The following is a 13,645-nucleotide window of genomic DNA, read 5'->3' on the forward strand; positions in this document are numbered from 1 at the left end:
TAGGGAGTGAATGAAAGTGAAAAAAACCTGCCAGCACACTGCCTACACATGAAGAAATTCTGTTTCCAGTCCCCCGGGGGAGACTTCTCCTGAAAATCCCTTTCCTGGGAGGAAAAAAAAAATTAAAAATCACTCCATGTGTGTGTCTGTATGTGATTTTTCCGCTTGACTTAGACCTATACAAACGACACTATGACAGTCATCACATTTGTGTCAAAGGAATGGGACAGCCTTGCAGCTCTGGGCTGTGACAGACTGGTGCCTGGGATGACCCTGGTGCAGGGCGGTACCTGCAGCAGCGACCGCCCCGCCCGCTGTGAGTGCGATGAGAGATGACAGCTTTAATTGCTAACTGCAGAAACAGGGAGCATGGAGGCAGAGGTGCAAAGGAAATGCAGGAGGAGGCCATGCGTGGGATCTCCCCATCCCGCACACGTCCTATCCCTGCCTCTTATCCTAGACCGTGAGAGAGGAGTGGAAAATGCAACGGGAAGAGGATGGCGTGTATATCTCCTTGAGACACACTCCCCCTTGCAGCTCTAGGTGCAATTTACATATGAATGCTGCGGTGTTCTTCAGAAGCAAGAATTAAGAGAACAAAAGAGTGCAGGAAGTAAGGGCAAGGGAAAAAAGACAAGACAGAAACTGGAGGTGGTGACAGGCACCCAGAGGCAAGGTTACAACTCAGAGTTGTTCAGTGTTGTCCTTGCTGACATGCACTCCAAGGGTATAATTTAAGGAAGAGTTACCTTCCTACGCTTTGTCCCCATCCTGCCTGGCCCCCTGAACTGTTCTGCCCTGATTTCTGATACACTCGTGCAGCATCAAAACCATCTTTCTAGGGTGGGCACAGAAGGCTGACCTTTTCCAGCCCAAGGAGAACTTCTCTTAGTGCTGCAGCCCTCTCTCCTCTGTATTACATGTTTTTTTTTGCATGTGACTGACAGCCACATGTACATTCAGTGATGAAAAAAATTAAAGGGATTTGGAGAAGCAAATTCAAATAGTGCCTATACATTGAGGATCTCCAAGGTCAAGGTTGGCAAACACACAGGCTAAGGTCCAAAATCCCAGTGAGGCACACACAGATCACAATACATGAAGTCAGAATCCTGTTTGACAGAAAATGAAAGCACATGGTTGTGCAAGTGAACATATTTGGTTAAAGAGTTCCTTAAAAATGTAAAACAAGATTTCTACATTAACAGAAAATCATATCTTTATTCAATCTCTTGTTAATTTACTCAACATCCTCAAATTGCTCAACTCTCAATTTCAATAAGTAGGGATTACCTGCCCAGGGGTCCCTCAAAATCCAGAAGAGTATCCAATCATAACTTTAAGACTGTTGCAGCCAGAATGACTGAGTAAATATAGGAGTGGTAGGGAAAGAAAGAGTGAGAGTATGTATGAAAGACAGGTAGCTTCACTTTCTCACACGGGAGTGAGGAGAACTATACCTGCCCTTAAGTTTTGTGGCAAGTGGAGCTAAGGTTCCTGCTGCTGGGTTTGGACCAGCTTGCCTTCTTGTCAAGCTCCTTTTCTTCTCCTTCTCTCTTTCTATTTTGCTATGTGTAGGCCTTGTATTTTTATAGAAAACTTACATTTCTTCTTATGGAGTCTTTTTAGATTTGTATGCATCAACAAGGAGGTTAAGAGCTTTGCCCAGGGCATTACTGGCAGAGAATAAAAGGCTGCTATTATTCCTGGGCTGAGTCAGATGCAGTGGTAAATAGATTTTTCTCCTGGGGACACAGAGGAGGTGTCAAGAAGTCATTACCTTGAAATTCCAGCCAGAGCAGGTTCACCAAGTGCTAACAGCTCTTCCATACTCTCTCTGTGTACTGGGAATTGTCCAGAGAAGGTCATTGTATTGTCAAGCCTGGAAGGAGAACTGCATGATGATGCATTTATATCCCATGCCCATAAAACATACTGGAATCCCTGGTTGCAAAAAGAGAGTGTCCAGTTGATTCAGAAGCATTTGAGATTGACTGCAGATCAAGCCCTTGTACTCTATTGTTAACAGCCCCTCCCAACTCACCCTTGGCCGTGGCTGGGTAAACCCTGGTGTTAAACACCATCAGATCAGACCTTTAGGTGTAGACAGCAGGGCTGTGAGCCAGTGAGCCTGGACAAAAGATGGGCACTCGGCAGTGCACACGTGGCCCTGGGCTCCTGCTGTGTTTGCCTGAGATATGGCTCATGCAAGATGTGTCTTCAAGGTGAGGCAAAGTCTGAAGGCTGTAGAACCAGGAGGCTGCAGAACCAAAGAAAGCATTGGGTGGGGGGAGATGGGAAAGGCAAAAAATTATCAGCTGGAAGCTTTACTTTCAATTATGAAATAGTTTTGCCTGTTAGTACCCTATCTGTGGTCATTTTCATAAGGTTTCTAGGACATGAGTTCAGTTGTGTGCAGAACCAGCAACGTTTTAAATGAGTTCTAAAGGAGATGTGATAAGAGAGATTTCATATCCTCTGTAGGTAGGATTTACATGAGAAACTTGATTCCAGGAATCACACACATCCAACAAAAGAACAAAGACCTATTATGTGACCTACCTGCCCGGTCTAATTAATGCAAATGCAGAATAAAATTAATTAAAACAATTAGAAATTGAAATTAATATGCCATATTTCTCAAGAAATAGAACATGGTAATATTTCAATTACTTAAACATTTCAAAATCATGTTTTCAGTTCTCTTATTTCTTTTTTCTTTAATTTTCCAGTTTTAGTCTTTTAAGTTCTGATGTCAGCATGTATAATCTTCACATTATTAATAATGTGAATAAATAGTGAAGAAGATTCTCTAAAGAAAAAATCTTTTCAAATGCAATTCAGGCAATTTCTGATTTTTTTTTTCATATTTAAGTTTTCTTATCTCATATTCTCCAAAAAGGCCTTTTACAAGATTATTCCAACTTTTATGCAAGGAATAGCAAAACAATAAACTACACAACCGTTGGAATGAAGAAGTTTTCAGTGGGACATTTCTGCTTAGCCCTGCTCACTGCAGTGTCTTCTGGATGAGTGACAGGCCACAAATTATCTATGAAAATCACCTGCCAAGCCACTTCAAATTAAGCGTGCGAGGTGTTATAAACGAGAGTTTATTTTAGCCAGATTAAAAAATAAAAATAATTTTATTAGCGGTCAAATTCTATCTAGCCAGCCACACAGAAAGGACAGAGCCGAGCCCGGGGTCGACCCTGGGTGTGCAACAAGGAGTCAGCCTCAGCAGAGGTTTTCCCCTATGCCCACACACCTCCATCCTGGCACAGGCGGTTTTTATAGGGAAAATTCTGCCTGAGGCCAAGGTTTTAGCAATCAGTCCTTTCTTCTATTTGGAGTCCATATGTTAATAAGGATTTCTTTTTGGTGATGAGTAGAAAAATTCAATGTTGGGTGTTTACGGGAAGGCTTCATTCACATGGATCTGTCTGAGTATTTCCATGATATCCATCTTGGACGATCAGCACAGACGATCAGCAGACAATGGCCCATCTCCCGGCCGAGCCACATCTGTTTACTTGTAAATCAGTTTCCAGTATACACTCAAGTCTTACCTACAAAAAGGGGGAGGAGGGGGGGGAGGAACTAATACAACAGGCATGATTTAACAAGCATCCAGTATTACATATTTCATACAAGGAATGGCGCGAATTATATTTACTACACATAACAGAGGGAACCACGATGTGCTCCGGAGCAGCGCACAGAGTGACCGGTGCCGTGCGCGGCCCGTGCCTGCCCGGCGGCGGCTGCCAGCCCGCCCCGCGCCGCGCTCGGGCCCGGAGCCTTGGCAGGGAGGGCAGGGCTCTGACGGGCGGGCTGCAGGGATCACAGCCCCCCTGCCTCCCTCCTCACGTCCCCTGGCCTCCCACCAGCCAGCGCAGTGGCTTTCCAAGTCATTCAGGCCATTGCAGTTAATTAATGGGAGGGAGTCGCGCACCCAGCTGCTGTCGCAAACCATTGGGAAGAGTTTCTGTAATCCTGCCTTTGAACTCCGCGGCTATTGCCGTTTACAATGGGTTTATTAGAGGCTTAATTGAATCGCGCTGCTCGCACTGCTCACTGCTAACGCGACGGCCATTAGCGGCTGCTAATGAGGAAATCCAGAGGATTACCGCATCAATTATCAGGTTGGGCTGGGACCGGAGGGGCAGCCCACAGCGAGCTCCCGTGCATTCAGCTGGCAAGTGTGACAGCGAGCATGCGGGAAACCGATGTGCTCAGTAGCTCCGACATCCCGGAGAAGCATCCAGTGCCTCATTCCCATGTGCTGAGCCTCAGCCATCCGGCCTGTCATCCTCATCCTGCGGCGGGCGTGCTGGACAGAGAGGGACCAGCACACCCTGCTGCCGCCAGAGGAAGAAACACCTGCTTAGAGGGAAACCACCAAGAGAAAGTATTCAAAGCCATGGGAAAAGAACTCAAATGGCCATATTCTTTCAAAAATAGACTTACTGTTTGCTGGAAATGGCTAGTGGGGCCTTGTTTTCAACAACCAGAGTCAGGAAAGAATATTGCATGTGAAACAATACCATGTGCACTGCACTGTGCAGATCCTTACACACACTTCAGACTGGTAAGCATCCCCATCTTCAGAGAAAGGGGGAAACTCCCCCTTAGGAGAGACGGGCTGTGTTGGAAGGAGAGGGTGGGAGGCAGTAATGATCTCCCACATTAGGAGAAGGATGCTACATGCAGCCAGGACCTCACAGAGGCAGGAGGCATCAGTCACAAGCTGCCTTGCTGAGCATCAGTGCTCTCCAATCCCCTAAGGGGAGCAAGGGGCCTGACCCTGCCTGGCTGTGAACAAATGCTGGGGATGCAGCACGGGTCGGCTGGTCTGTGCCTGCCAGGACCATGGGATGCTGGCTGTCCATCTGCTGCCTTGCTACACTGCCAAACGTCAACAGGGAGAGAGATTTTTTCCTTTTTTTTTTTCTTTTTCATTTTTTTCCCTCTCCCATCTCCCTTCACCACAGCTCATTTTTCTTCTGTGTTTCAGATAAGAGAGTGTTCATGAGCAGAGTTAATTATGTTCTGCCGAGATGAATATGGGGCTTTTGGGTTGCAGCAGGTGCTCTTGTGCCTGAGGAGGCTCCTTTGCTGCTCCTCCATGCTGATGTGCAGCCCAAGAAAACCTGCACATGGATCTGCTGTGGAGTTGGAGGCAGGCTGCAGAGTGCCTGCTCCAGCTGATGATCTCTCATGCTATGGGAGCCAAGGATATTGCAGAAAGCAGGTCCAGCAGCCTAACGGGGGAGGGCTGTGAGGGGAAAGGAAGGGAATAAGGGACTAGTGAGAGAAAAAGCAAGGAGGTGATCATGAGGTGGGAAAAAGATTACACTAGAGGGATAAAGCATTCCTTTCAGGGATCTCTACAGAAACTGAAAAACTGGTGGTCCTTTTTGCATTAAGCATTTTCAAATGCTGTGACAGTTAGAATTTTTTTAAATTATGATGGAGAAAGTCAAGCTCTTCTTCTCCAGCACCACAAACTCATTCCCTTCTCTTTCCCTGGCTTGCAGTTGTAGCAAGAGACCTCTTTTGAAAGGTTGCCTTAGTGGGAGAGATTAACACACAAACACATCCTCTCCATGCTGCTGAGCTGGAGTAATACAGTAACTGAGTCTGCCAAATAATTTCTGGCTGGAAGACAAAAAGGCAGTGAAGAGGATGACCAACCAACCAACCACCAGTAAAAAGGACCATCTTCAACCATTTGTGCCAGTGAAGGGAAGACCCAAGTAAAAAGACAGGAGAGTGAATTTCCAGGCAATCTTGTTTCTTCATACAGTCCTGAGAAGTCATAAAGGGAGGAAATTCTATTTCTGCTGTGAGGATAAAGCAAAGGTAAACACATCCTGAGAGTCAGGAGGGCAAAAGCAGGGACCACTGAAAAGAGGAACTTGCTGGCAGCATGAAGAACAAGAAATTATCAAATCTGGATCAAAATGACACTAGGAGAAAGGGAAAAAACCTCTTGCTGAGGTGAAGTAGGCTAATCACTAGCTCTCCCGAGTGGTGCAGGGGGAGGGAGTCTGCCGAAGGAACCGAAAGAACCGGTGGGACGATTACTTGAGGACCTGAGGAGCTAACGAGAGCAGTTATTTCCATTTCAAATGGAAAGGCGAGAGGAGATCAAACACATTTCACAGTAATGATCCGGAGCCTTTCCTTCAACACTGAGCCACACAAACGCTCAGGGTAATTGAAGCCACATGTAGCTAAGACAGAGAAGCTGAAATCTGCTCAAGGGAACTGGGGGTGGGGGGAAGGTGGGAAAACACCCACAAAGCAAACAAAGATAAAATCCCAGCCTGCAACAAACAAATAGCTCTGCACTGGGCTCCCCACCCTACAATTTGCCTACCACATGTGATCCATATGCATCAAGTGCTCTGCAAAATGACACCACCCTCGGCTTCCTGCAGCTCCCCAGAATCCATGGACACCTGTTCCCAATACCATAGGTGAATGAGCCAGAGAAAAAAAAATTAAAAACTGGTAGTAAGTAAATATTTTGTTTTAAACCTCAATCTCAGATAATTATAGAATAAGAATATCAGTAGAGCACAAGATGGGCATGAGATGTTTTTGCTTATTCATCCATTTTCTAAAAAGACTAAGGTGACTTCTGTTTAGAACTAATGAGGAATACTGATCAACTGCTCACTGCTTTTCACTCTCTGATCTCATGCTGAGACTGCATTTAGCCATTAAGTGGTAGTTTGATATGGTCCCATTCTTCCTACCTGGAAACCAGACTGAGATCCACCAGCCTGTTTCAGAGGGAGACATCTGTTTCACTGTCATCATTGAGCCAGGGTTAAAAAATCTGTCAGTTCCAAGGTCATAAATACTGATTACCTGACAAGCTCCAGATTTATGAATGCCCATCTAAGAGCAGATCTGAGACCCCATCCCATTTTAGCAGTCCAAAAACCCTAAGACAAGAGAGAGAAGTGTTTCTATGTTGTAAAGAGTATGAAGGTCCCTAAGCTTTAACATAAAGCTTAGTGTTTATTTATTCAATTAATCCAATTTTAGTTAAAAATGTGTGCCCGAGCTTAGAAACAATCGCCTTACAGACAAGAGCATCCACAGTGGTATCCAGCACCCAAAAAAGTCTAAGCCAGTCCTCCTCTTCCTCTTCTACAGTTACCTTGGCCAAGCTATGGCAGAAAATGAGGACTTTTCACTCTGGCAGCAGAGCCAGGAGCACCTTTATAGAGAGGGATAAGAGCAGTCTGCAGAGCACTGGGTCTTTGCTCCTGTTGGAGGCAGAAGCCCGAATTCCTCCTGCAGTACCCATCACTTAGCTGATGCACAGCAGTAGGCAGAGGAGGAAAAGCAGTTTCTAAGGTAACCGCACACCCAGCGCTTTGGGCTGTGCAGAAGGGAGGCAGCTGCTGCAGACGCCGGAGGCTCTGGGCAGCGTGCAGGTGAGTGCTGCCCCTGGCAGAAGAAGCCCCACGCAGCACTGGGAGAGCGTGAGGTCACACTGACCCAGCTGCAGGAAAGGCCCTGTGTGGGCCATGCTCAAGTAACCTCACCCTGTGGGGACGAAGAGGTGTGTCAGTGAGTTAGCTGGGCTGCCGAATGCAGGTGCAAGGAAACCCTCTTGGAGCATGCCAGTGTGGAGGCTCACTGCATAACCCACAATGTTTCCACCCTCCTCCAACCAGGTTTTGAAGGTTGCTCATTATCCCTGCTGTCTGTCTCCTTCCCCACGGTCCCACATGGAATATTTGCCTCCCAAGAGATACTTTTAACCCTTCTAACCTGTCCTTTGCAATGCAGATCATCAGTATCAGCAGTTCTGGCTGGAAGAGTCAGTCCCCTTTAGCATCTGCAGCATAGGGACAGGTGAGTGTATGTGTGTAGGCTAGACCCAGGTATGAGCCTGTGTGTGTTGTGTGTGTGTGTGCATTCATGGTAGATGGAGGTGTGCAGCACACATAGGCTCTGTGGCAGTGAGTGAAAGCCCAGACACTTATTTCTGAGCCCATTTTGTAAAATGCAGGCAGCAGAGCCTCTGCTTGTGCAGTACTTGGGAGCACCTCAGCCAGCTGGCAGCCCCACCTTGTGCTGCAGCCAGCACCAACGCAGTCTTGCCTGATATTGAAACCATTACTCTTCACCATTCCCTCACCCTGTGCTGCCTCTTCATCCCCCAAGAAGCTTGGAGCTAAAATTACATACCAGAATAATTATTCTTTGGCTTGAAAACAATCTTCCTCCCTCACCACCCTTTTCTTTGACATGTGTGTTTAATATCAAATTATTTATAACCCAGCCTCGCGGTCAAGCTTTTAATAGAAGAGCTGCCAGAGACTTTTAAAAGCATCGTATTCACTCGACTAGCCACATTATGCTGAGTAAGGGCTGCAGGGCTTTAGCAGAAGGAGCCTTGCTGCTGAAAATCCCCCCAGTCCATGTGTGCACATGTTTTACTCACTCACACTGTCTCTTGTTCTCTCTGTGTCGTTTTTTCTTCTCTCCTTCTCCCTTCACCTGCCTAGAGCTGCAGTCTCTGCCTGGCTGTCATGAAATACTGCCCACACTGATGTCTACAAATAAAAGAATTATTAAGAAGGGATTCTTCAACGCCACATGGATTTTTCCCTCCCTAGGACTACACATAACCAATTAGAGGTCAAAAATGAGGGAATGGATCCCTTAAACCTCCCTCCTTCCTTCCTCAGCTTTACCTGCTTCTTCTCACTACACTAACCTTATCCTTCTCTAAGACTATATATGCACATATACGCATTCCTCTCCCCCTTCAGCATGAAATATTGATGAATTCTGCTCCCCTAAATGAAGGTTTGATGCACAAGAAGCCTGCAGTTCATCTTCAGCAGGAGGAATGCAAATGTGTTGAAATCCTAGGAGGGATAGGACAGCAAAATACAAGGGCTGCTGCAGCAGCTGCCAGATGATGTTTGATTCTGCGCACGGGCACAGACAGTAGCAGGGCAGGAAAACTGCCCCAAGCAATGCTGACCCTCCTGGTTCCCCAAGCAAGAGGCAAAAACATGCTGCCCAAGTAGGGAGTTTATTTACATGGAATTTATGCCTTGAATTATAAGAGAGGGCCAAGCTAATGTTAGCACGGATGTAAATCTGTGGCTAGTGAAGCTAAAAGGGAGTGATTCCAGATTTACACTCCCATCAGTGGGGTTTATACATGTAGTTTTCCACAGTGCCTTCTGCCATGCCAGGCATCGCTGCACCTGTCCAACTTTCATGGCAGGAATAAAGCATGCATAACAATTTGGTAATCAGTCCCCTTCAGGACTGATGTAAAAGACTTGCCCCCAGGGGATCTGAGCACTTGGAAGAAGAAAGCCAACAACAACCCGTAACATTTAGGGAGCTGTGCTTTTCTTTGCATCCTCCGAGGAACAAAGGATGATGCCTGTTAGTCTGTGTACGTAATTGGACTCCAAGTGCTAAGTGAGGAACATCAAAAAGGTGATGATTGCTAACAGACCTCTGAGTAAAGCGCTGTGGTTGTTCCTGAGCATTTGGCACTCAGGTAGGAAGAGATGGAGATAGAAGGCCTTGTACAGCACTGCATACAGGGGTCCCAAACCACAGTCCTTCCCTAAAAGAGCTACCGACTCCTTTTTAAATGTTCTATCAACTCCTGCATCTGAGAATGCAGCCTATATTCTCCAGTAGGAACAGAGTGGTCAGGCAAGATGGCAGTGAGGAAAGGCATGAGTGAGAAGGGATCAGGTGCCAAGAGTCTTTTCTCAGTCTTTCACATCACTGAAACATCCTGGTTTTCCCCTACTCATAAAGTCAGAGGATGGTTTTTGTTGGAAGGGTTGGCTTGAGGATCATCTAGTTCCAACCCCCTGCTATGAGCAGGGACAAATTCCACTAGACCAGGTTGCTCAAAGTTCCATCCAGCTTGGCCCTGGACACTTCCAGGGATGTAAAACATGGAGATATGCAAGCTTCTCTTCCTATAGAGAGGAACTTAATAAGAATTTCCCAAACTCTAATGCTTGAAATTAGTGTTGCACTGGCACCTCTAAACCTCACTGTCACCTACACTACCTTCACTTTGAAGTGATTAAAGACCTTGGAAAATCCCCTCTGAAGGTCTCTCAGCCAGAAGTCAAACCCAGTGAAACCAAACAGGAGCAAAGCAGCCAACCTGATGCTTACCTCAGGCGACCCTACCAAACTCCATGCCACACTACCTGCCCCGAGAGCCACAACTTCTCTGCTGGCCTTGCAGACCCCTGCTGAAGCCAGACACACTGGGAGATTTATGAGGGATCTCATGAGCTCTTCTCAGCATCACACACGCCCTGGTCACAGCCAGCCCAGGGACAGAACCATAAATCCCATTTCACAGATGAGAGGAGTGATGCACAGAGAGGTGAACTGTTTCACAGTCAAATTTCTCATCCACATCCCTACTACCTTGGTTCCCTAGCTCTTCCCAAATCCTTTAGAGCAGCCTAGACCCTTTACAGTGTGCTGTTCCCACGCTACAACTTGCGGTGACGGTGATAGAGGGTGCCCATTGCTCCCCCTCCTTCTCCTCTGTGTACTGGCAGCTGAATGTGTTATTTCTGTCCCCAGTTCAGAGGCAATTTCATGCACCCCACTGTGTGGCTTATCTTCTGCAATTAGCACTTTCCACCATATCTGATAGGAGAGAAGGGCTCAGCTGCCCCTGATTAATTGCCAAGTATTTGCTTTCTTTTCCACTTCTGTGGCCTGGAATTAATTAGTTTATCCCTCTTATTCCTTTCATGGGCCAGAGCCTTCTCCCTTTTTTGTGCAATTATATATAATAGCAATGCTTGAAATCCCCTGGGGAACAGTGGAGAGAGGCTCTCAATGGGGAGGAAAGGAGCCTGAAAGCAAAGAGATTACTAAAGGTCATATGTCCTACAGCTTCCCTGCGGTCTTAAAATATATATTATCTCTGACTCCAGCACAAATTCCTTCCCTGCACCACCTACCTTGCTGCCTTCTCCAGGTTTTTCAGTTAGTTAATGTCTGAACAGCAGGAAAAGCTTGCAGACCTAAATCCCAAGTGTGAACTAGAGATGTAAAAGAATGCCCCCCCCCTTGGCTGGACACCTTCAGGTGTTGCAGAAAACACAGATCTCATAGCCCAGCAGGGACAATCTCACAATGCGTGCCTGGCCACTGTAAGCTACATGGCAATAGGAACACTGGCTCTAACATGAAGGAGTTTAGATACAGCAGCTAAACACTCTCACAGTCTCTGGCTGAGGAGGATGACTCCTGTGGCTCACCCAGAAGCACAGTGCTGACTTGGGGGAAAGGAGGACAGAAGATGCCCCTGAGCAAAAATACCATGTCCAGTTCCTCCCTTGCAAATGCTGGTGACACTGGCACCACTGTTCACATCCCAGTCTTGTTTTCCTGATCAGCAAATCAGGACTAAATGAGTATGAAAGCTCTGTTACTGAAAGCAAACCTTGATCCTTTGTCCAAACTGTTTTTTTATGTTTCTTAATTGAGTATCCCCATGACAGGTCTTGTCAAGATACTGCAGCCCTTGGGGAATGGTATGTGGGGCAGTCCTCTACCTGGCATGAGGAAAAATCAAGGCATCTGGGAAGGAGGCAGAACTTCATCTAATTCCTGAACTGTGGGCAATAGACCCATCTAAGGTCTTATTTACTGAGGTTTTTAGATCCATACTTGTTATCTTCCTTTTGATCTTGTTCACACCCATTATTAGATTATGTGGTCTTTACAGTCCACTCCATTTGAGTCACTTCACTTGCTGCATTTTTTAAGTTTGTGTCAGATGGCTGCATTTGGCCCAACACAGCCTGAGTTTCAGGGGTTTTTTTGGGTGTCAAGATTCCTGTGCATTAAAATTTTCATGCTGTCTCACTTGAAGATATGGAGCCATGATGCAGCCAAGATGATGTCCCCAGTTCTCAGGCTGTCAGGATGACTGTGGTCTCATCCAGCATGGGGAGGAAGGGATGCCAAGACAGCCAAAAATTAGTCAGGTACTTGTTTTCCCACCACAATACCTGCAAAGCTAAAGCTGTTCAGGTTTTAGTCAGAGAACAGACAGCAGGTTGGCTCTTATGCGTGCAAAAGAGAAGGGATGATCAGGCAAGACAGTGTGCCTAAGAGCCTGGTATCTTGTTCTTTGGATGGACATTTCTTTCTGCTAGCTCCCCTGCCTCTTGTCTCTACCTTCATTTGGCTGTCTTATTAGCATGACCAGTTGTCTCCCTACAATTCTTTTGGGCAGACTGAAGGCGATACACCTGTGGAAGGTGGGAGCTCTGCATTGCCTGAACTGCAAATCGAGAAGTGGCTGAGGACTGCAGCTGGGTGGCACGGCATCTCCCACAGCTCTCCACCCCTCCCTCTCTCTCCTTTTCGCTCTCCTGACTCACAGCTCTGCCAGTTCTGCATCATGGACCCCTCTGAACTTGCTCTGCAGGCAGGGTGTGAATGGAGCACAGACATGCCTGGGAATCTGTAACTGCACAGAGATATCTGTGTGTGTCAGGGAGGGGGAAATGGGCCAGGGCCTGGCCTCACACATAGTGTGGAGCCAGGAAATGCAAGCATGCTAGATATGTTACACACACACTTACACCCCTACAATCTGAATCATGGTCTGCACCCTTCAGTATACACTGCATGCTCCAGAGAGCATCTGCTGAGCAAAGGCATTAACATACAAAAAGGAGGGAGCTTGCTTTGAAGTCGCTGTATATATCCATCCAGAGTGTGTGCTGCAGTCAGTGAGTTGTTTCAGGCAAAATGGTTCTGTCTTTCTCCTTGGGAAGGCACCTCAGTAGCACTGCTGGGCTCTTCCCAAATTCAGCATGGTGTTGGGGCAGCAGCCATTTCCTTGCTTGCAGATGCAAAAGAACAAAAAGCATCCACAGCTGTTTCTAATCCATTTGTTTCTGGAAAGGTCAATGTGAGGTAGTTTTTTGCCTCAGTCTAGAGAGAGTTTTTCTAATGCTGTGGAGCAGAGCTGGAGAAGATGAGTCTATATGGGGAGAGCAAGTTTTGCCAGTGGTCTGTTGAAGGCTCCAATATAGCCTCTGTTCCACAGGGACCTATGGATTGCAGTCTCCAGCAGCAGGCACAGAGCAGACCCTTTTGGCTCCCTACATGAATCCCATTTATACATGAAGTTCTTAGATTTGTGTTCTGATTCTGTTCCTTCAACACCTGCATCCCCCGGCCATGCTTTGCTGGTGTAAAATGGCCAGTCTGCTTTTACTTGGGCAGTGCTATAGTCATTTCACCCCTCCCAAACCTCTAAAACTCTTTCCTTCATAATTAGGGGTGTCACTGACCTCATATGAGGTCTTAAATGGCAGGAATGCAAAACTGAGGAGGCTCTTCATCCCTCCACCTCTTCCCCACCCACCACAGCGCCTGCAATGTGATTCATGCACATGCAGCAAGGAACATCCTTCGTTTTACCTTAAGTAATCCGCAGCTTTACAAAGGTGGCACTCACAGAAGTGACTTGAAAGCAAACACATGAAAGTCTCTCTTAATTCCTTGGTAAACCATTTTATTTTCTATCTCTTTGTTTCACAGTTGTGAGTAGCAGCAGACGGGGAAGATATGGAACATA

At 46.6% G+C, this 13,645-nt stretch overlaps 1 long non-coding RNA gene across 1 annotated transcript; it reads left to right on the forward strand.

Moving 5' to 3' along the window:
• Nucleotides 1-3,865: 3,865 nt before the first annotated feature.
• LOC146763499 (uncharacterized) lies at nt 3,866-9,854 on the forward strand. The gene is made up of 2 exons (XR_014951768.1): nt 3,866-4,591; nt 5,541-9,854. It is a non-coding gene; the product is annotated as an uncharacterized LOC146763499 (long non-coding RNA).
• The last annotated feature ends 3,791 nt before the right edge of the window (nt 9,855-13,645 follow it).

Source organism: Lonchura striata, chromosome 1A (genome assembly GCF_050655825.1).
Source record: "Lonchura striata isolate lonStrDom1 chromosome 1A, ASM5065582v1, whole genome shotgun sequence".
In the NCBI taxonomy this organism is placed as follows: Eukaryota; Metazoa; Chordata; class Aves; order Passeriformes; family Estrildidae; genus Lonchura; species Lonchura striata.